Source organism: Ipomoea triloba, chromosome 3, assembly GCF_003576645.1.
Source record: "Ipomoea triloba cultivar NCNSP0323 chromosome 3, ASM357664v1".
Taxonomy (NCBI): domain Eukaryota; kingdom Viridiplantae; phylum Streptophyta; class Magnoliopsida; order Solanales; family Convolvulaceae; genus Ipomoea; species Ipomoea triloba.
Genome location: NC_044918.1, coordinates 26,718,270 through 26,725,476, shown reverse-complemented (window position 1 = coordinate 26,725,476; position 7,207 = coordinate 26,718,270). Strand labels below are relative to the sequence as shown.

Below are 7,207 nucleotides of genomic sequence, written 5' to 3'. Positions count from 1 at the left end.
GAGACATAACATACAAAAGGGCACTACTACGAAATTGCACATATAAGGACAACTTTTCGCTACACTTCTTAAAACAGGTGTAGTGTATTCCCTTAAAATAAAAAAGACACTACTTTTCGCGGCACCCACCGAGAACAGGTGCCGCGAAAAGTAAATATTAAAATAATATTTAACTTTCCGCGGCACCCGCTTTTGTGGGTACCGCGAAAACTCAGTCTAACTCTTTTTTTTTTTTTGCTAAAGTTTATTCATATAATTATTCTCCATCCACGGTTATAATGTCAAAGGGTTTCCCAAGGGTCAAATTCATCCTCTCCATCCCACGCTTAGCTTCTTTTTCTTCTTCTCCATCCCAACTTCTTCTTCTTCACACTTAGCAGATTCTTAGATTTTTCTTCTTCTTTTGAGACCCAAACCGTAGCAAATTCTTAGATTCTTCTTCTTCTTCGTTTGAGACCCAAGCCGTCGACGCTCACCATCTATGCCGTCAACTCCTTTGCCGCCGCCGACACCATTCTCTTCAGATCTACTGCCTGTGGACGCCAACGCCAGTCACCGCCTATGCCGTCAACTCCTCCGCCGCCGCCGACGCCATTCTCTTTAGATCTACTGCCTGTGGACGCCAACGCCAGTCACCGCCTATGTCGTCAACTCCTTCGCCGCCGCCGACGCCATTCTCTTTAGATCTACTGCCTGTGGACGCCAATGCCGGTCACCGCCTATGCCGTCAACTCCTCCGCCGCCGCCGACGCCATTCTCTTCAGATCTACTACCTGTGGACGCTAACGCCGCTCACCGTCTATGCCGTCAACTCCTCCGCTGCCGCCGCCGCCATTCTCTTCAGATCTGTTGCGAACTGCCGGACGTCGACACTACTCACAGCCATTGACGTCGTCTCCACCGCCGACGCCGCTCCTCCACCATTGCCGTCGTCTGATAAGTTTCTTTCTTCTTTTTTTTTTTAAAAAAAATTTTGTATTTCATTTATTTATTTTTATTTATTTATTTCAAATATTAGTGTATTTATTTGGAATATTATTAGTGTATTTGATTTATTTCCTTTTATTTGTAATTTATTTTGAATACTATGTGTCTATGGCTATTGTTCTATATTTGGATTTTGTTGAATATTAGTGTTTGATTTTTTTTAAAAAAATTGAATTTTATTCTAATGTTGAATATTTATTGTGAATTTTCAAATTTTTAAAATTTTATTATTATTGTGAATACTATGGCTATTGTTCTATGGCTATTGACGCAGTGTGTTTGTATATAGATATATTGAGATATGTATGTTGTGAATAATATGGCTATTGTTCTATATGATATATAATAATAATAATAATAATAATAATAATTATTATTATTATTATTATTATTATTATTATTATTATTATTATTGCATTTTACTGTACACTTTGTTATACTTTCCACCTGATAAGATGCTGCTTTTCTATACTTGTTAGTCTTTATGCCATTTTACTCTTAATAGACAATTTGGAAAAGGAAATGAAATTTTCTTTGCTTTAAACCTTTTGCTTAACTTTTGGGCACTACACCTTAGCAGTATGATATTTCATCTTTGGTCGGATAGAGAAAAGAATAGCTACTGTAGCCGTTGTCTGACATTGGCTTTCTAATGAGATATTGAGTAACCTACAAAAAAGTGTGGCTCCATCTACAGTGTCCTGTTGGGAGTTTAGTGGATTTGTTTGAAATGTGTTATGTATTTCAGTTGGATGTAGTTAAGCTACTACTTTTTCTGACCTATAATTAACTGCCCAAAGCCAATTAGCCAAAGCAATGGTTGCCCTTTTCTGCCCCTTATTCTTTTCTGTTTCTTTAGTGATCTTTATTTCCAATATAAATATGCAAGAATAACCTTTTAGGGGGTGGTTGGTTGACGTAATCTCACATTAACTTTGGTTATGTGATTACTTGGAATCTCAGAATACCTAAGAACTTAGAGGGTTTGACTGTTTGAGATTCCAGCTAGTGTGACCCAAAATCTGATGTGATTACTATGGCTCATCATTGTAAAACTTTTCTGAAGACATTCATATTTAACAAACATTCTGTTGAAGAAACATTGTTGTATTAATTGTGTGATTTATAAGAGCTTCCTATACACCGTATATTATTACTTGATCTTCATGGTGCAACTGCATCATAAACAGTATATTCTTTACAAATAATAGCTTTGAGCTTTCTTTTATTTGTATTTTATTTCAAGGTTCATTATTCAATTGTACGGGGAACTACATGTAACTTAATGGGGCTTTTGTTGTTAGAAAAGAAGTTGTCGTAAAATCAATTCTGTATAGCTACAAGCATGAGTTCTCAGGCTTCGCTGCTGTCTTAAGTCCAATTCAGGCTAAGCAAATTGTAGGTATGCTAATTTAATGTGCTACTGAACTCAGTTTTGGTTTATTTCCTGTGTGTTAACCTGCCTTTGTAATTTGTGGCAACCACATATATCCCAGGAGTTGTTTGCGTATATCCTCAGAGAATTTTAAATTTGCACACAACAAGAATTTGGGATTTTTTGCAAGTAAAATCTCATTTGAAGAATGGAATACTAAGAAGGGCTCATTTTGGAGTTGCTTCTATAATTGGTGTCATAGATTCTGGTTAGTATGTAATGGTGCCCATGGTTGTTAACATTTACATTGTAGTTTGACTTATTATTATTCAATTTTTGCTTAGTGCAGAGATATGGCCCGAATCTGAAAGCTTTAATGATGATGGATTTCATAGTGTTCCATCCTATTGGAAGGGAATGTGCCAAGAAGGAGAAGAATTTAATAGTTCCAACTGTAGCAGGTAAACACTCTTTTCAATGAAATAATTTTTTTTTTTTGGAAAAATGAAATAAAATTGAGAGATGTGTTTCCAAGCATGTATTCTCTTTTTGATGATGCAAAATTTGTACTGAGTTTTCTATTACTCTGCTTTCCCTTATTGATAAGTGTTAGATTTCAAATTTTGGGCATATTGCAGATTTGCAGCTTCCAGATGATATAGAGTGGAGTTTCATTGGGAATTTATAGAGAAATAAAGATTTTTGTTATATTTTAGTTTCTAATGTAATAATCTTATGTAGTTTGACAATATTGCTTTTTTTTTTGTTTACTTGATTTGATGAATAATAGTCCCTAATTTTGAAGTAGATAATAAATTATGTTTCTAAATTAATAATTACCTGTTTAGTATATTATATATATATATATATATTTTTTTTTTTCAAAAACAAAAAAGGTATCAGCGACACCTCTTCAAAGAGGTGCCGCGAAAAGAAAAAAATAATAAAATATTGTGAGCTTTTCGCGGCACCTGTTAACAGGCGCGACACTTGTTAACAGGTGCTGCGAAAAGCTTATGCCTTTCAGCGTCACTGGCATAGGCTACACCTGCTACAAGTGTAGCCTAAAGTCTTTTACAGGTGTAGCGTATTTACATTTTTGTACTAGTGGGGTTTTCGGAGTGCTATTCAATTATTATAAGCTGATAGAAATATAAAAGCAATAAAACATAAACATAGATAATAAAGCATGTAAATAAGCAAAATTATTCAAATAGAAATGCGGATAAGTAAAGCAGTTGGAATGTAAATAACATAAAGCAATAAAGTAAAGCAAAGTAAAGAAATAAAGGTCGGAACCCCGCGCATAGGGATCCTAGTGTTCAGGTGGGACCATCAATCAAAGTAACCAGTGTTAAGTGGACTCAGAATCTCGTGTCAAATGTCAGGATCGAGAACGGTTGAGGAAGGCATCATTGATCACCGAAGGAGGGAGGGTGGAACTGGCTATCAAATCTAGCCTCAAGCTCAGCAATTCTTCTATCATTCTCCTCCATTGCCCTTCTCATGCGGTTAAGCTCTTCAGTGTGGACATCTTGTCTCGCAGATATGGATGTAAAGTGGCCTTCCTGCCACGTTCGCTGCTCGTGCCAATAGTTCATTTGTTCATCGTGGAGCTGCCTGTGGAAGGTCTGAGTCGTTTCCCAATCCATAGAAGTGTGGCCTTGCTCTTGCGCAGCTTCATCCTCCTCATTCTCTTCATCCTCATCATTATCATCAGAAGCCTCTAGATCCGGTGCATCATCACCTCCCAGCCTCAAATTCATGGCAAAGAATTCCCCAACAGTGAAAGCAACCATGAAACCTTCATCCTTCTCTCCCATCAGAAGGTTTGTAAGGCCCAACCCGTGGCACAATCTTGTAACAAAAGGTCCAATGAACACAGTTTGAACCTTAGGCTTTTGTTGGGTTTGGAGCCATTTTCTTGCTTGCACGCCCATGTTGATTTCCACTTCATTCTCCATGCACCACATATAAAACAAATCTTGTTTATAGACCTTGTTGCGATTGGTGGTTCTGCCAGAGAGATTCACTACAAAGGCTAATCTGATAGCCTTTAAAGCATTTCTGGTGATGAGGTTTGCCTTGAGGTTTGATGAATTGTAAGGGGCATTGTTGGTGATGCTCTTCCAATACTGAATAGCAACAGCTTCCGAATCAAAATCCTCTTTAAATTCTCTGAAATACAGCATAGAGACGCTCACAGCATCGTGGAATCCAAGCATAACACCTAAAGTGTTAACTGACATACTATAGTGGTTGCCAAACACTGTGAATGAAATGGACTCTCTCGCATTGTTAACTTCCTTGCGGATCTCTAATGTCGCCAAAAATTCATATGTGATAGACGCGAAGGTAGGTCCTCTCCACTCGAACAGAGTGCGGAGCTGTGGGTGCCTTAGAAGTCCATTCACCTCATTCAAACAACCGAATTCTGCTAAAACATTGTAGTCGAAGCAACGGCCGACCGATAGCTGTTTCCCTTTGTAATTATCCACCGAGGTCAGCTGAATGGGTGTCAAGTGTCTTAGTGACCTTGAACCACGCTCCTGGGGAGCTTGTTGAACTACCTCTCGCGGTCGTGGTCGCGACCTGCTGGATTTACCATGATCGTATTTGGTTTTCTTTGCAATCTCTTTTGCGCGTCCCATCCTACAAATTTTAGAAATTAACATTCATGGTAATTGGTTTTGAATAAATATCTTTCAAATAAGTCACCATTGCATTTGTGTAAAATTCCTTGTCAAGATAATGGATTTCAAACATATAGGGCTAAGAATTTTCGAAAATTTTGCGATAGTTTCCCCTATATTTTGAACAATTCTAGCATAAGAATATCAATAATATCATTCCATTATCACACACATGCATAATATCATCATAAGATAATTCAATTTGATAGTCAAATAAGAAGTCAACTATAAAAGTCAAGAATTTCAAAAAGTCAACTTCATCTTCTTCCCCAAATTCAAAAATTAGGGTTTGAAATTGAAAATTCAATTTAGGCAATGTAGCATGTGAAAAGTCAAACTGATGGCATATAATAGTTCTATAACAAGTTTACACATCAATTCAAGCATCAATTTCATAATTTGAACAAGAAATTTAACAAACCCATATGTTCATCAATGGTGTTCACACTTGAAGCTCAAAAATATATATCAATCCAGCAATGCAATGATCAATAATGAAAGAAAACATCAAAGGATAGTTCTATGAAGCATTATAAACCAATTTAAACATTCAAATCATTCAAAATCATGCAAGGTAATGTAGAAGAAATTTTCACATTCAAGCTCTTCTCAACTCATGAATATTCAAGGATAAATAGTTAAAAGATAAGAAATTACCTTGATGGTGATGTTTTTAGTCATCTTTGAAGTAAAAATAAGATATATGTTCAAACCTTGAGTATGGATTTCACCTTGCGTGGAGAAGAGAAGAAAAAGTAGGGTTTGGGAGCAAAAATGGCGTGGAAGGCCGAAGGGGGGGGGGGTTTAACTCGTGGGGGTGCCTTCACGCCGGCAACACGCGTGTGTGCGTGCGTGGGAGCTTACTGCCTCGCTCCCACGTACGGCTACACGCGTGTGAGCGTGCGTGGGGGCTTACTGCCTCGTTCCCACGCACGGCTACACACGTGTGCTCCTGCGTGTTAGCCTGGTGCACTGATTTCTTCCGGTTTTGGTCTTTCCCTTCATACCTATGTCCGAAATAGGCCTTTCCAAAGCAATTTTTAGTCTCGAATCCTACAAGTTAGTCCTCAAAACACGGTTTCATTTGATTGTAGCAATTTATTAGAGTAGAAACATAAAAACGAAAGCATAAAAACAATGTAAAAACACATTATTAAAACCTTGGTTTGCCTTCCAAGCAGCGCCACAGTTTACGTCACTGGCTAGACGCGTTATACCTTGTTCGAGAATCAACCATACTCCTTGGTAGTGGGTAGGAAGCATTTCGGTACCCACGTATTCTTCCATGTAAGCTTATCATTCTTCCACTTCGGTTTTGGTTTCATCTTCGTTTTGACCTTTGCCCTTGCATCTTCATCACTTCCTTCTTTCACTGTTTCCTTTTCATCATTCGTGGCTTGTCCATCAAATCTCAAGGTTATTTCACCTGAACTCACATCTATTCGTGCACGACACGTAGCCAGAAATGGTCTTCCAAGAATTAAGGATTCATGGGGCTCATTATCACCCATCTTGCAAACAATAAAATCGACAGGCACAAGAAATTTTTCTATTGTCACTAGAACATCTTCCGCTAAGCCTTCAGGATACCGTGTGGTTCCGTCAGCTAAATGTAGAGTCAGCCTTGTCGGTTTCAAGCATGGTAAGTTCAATTTTTCAAAAAGGTTTGAAGACATGACATTGATAGAAGCACCAAGATCGGCAAGAGCATTTTGAGGTTCCATGTTCTTTATAGAACAAGGAATCAACAAAGCTCCAGGGTCGCCCTTCTTTCTGGGGTAACCCTCAGTCAAACAAGCCGAAGATTCTTGGCTTAAACAAGTAAAATTATCACTATTGTCATTCTCAAATAACTCACAGCATTCTTTGTTATTGAAAATTTTTTGGATAAAAGCATTAATTGTACCTTCTCGAGCCGCTTCTTTCTCTTTTGAACTTTTGATTTTGTCATGTGGTAGCTCCTTTTCTTTTGGGCATACTTCTGAAGTGGTTTTCTTCTTGTTTTCCTTCATTGAGATTGTGCACGAACCGCTCGCATTCTTTAATTCGAGAGTGGGACTACAAGAGGTAGTCTCGTTTCTCTTGTCTTCTACCTTACATTGGCATATTCCGCAAATAGCATGCATCGGATCACACTTTTCATGTTCTTCTT

At 37.9% G+C, this 7,207-nt stretch overlaps 1 long non-coding RNA gene across 1 annotated transcript; it reads left to right on the top strand.

The window, feature by feature from the left end:
• The first annotated feature begins 2,777 nt into the window (after positions 1-2,777).
• LOC116012596 lies at positions 2,778-3,055 on the top strand. Its single transcript, XR_004097160.1, has 2 exons — positions 2,778-2,823; positions 3,001-3,055. It is a non-coding gene; the product is annotated as an uncharacterized LOC116012596 (long non-coding RNA).
• The last annotated feature ends 4,152 nt before the right edge of the window (positions 3,056-7,207 follow it).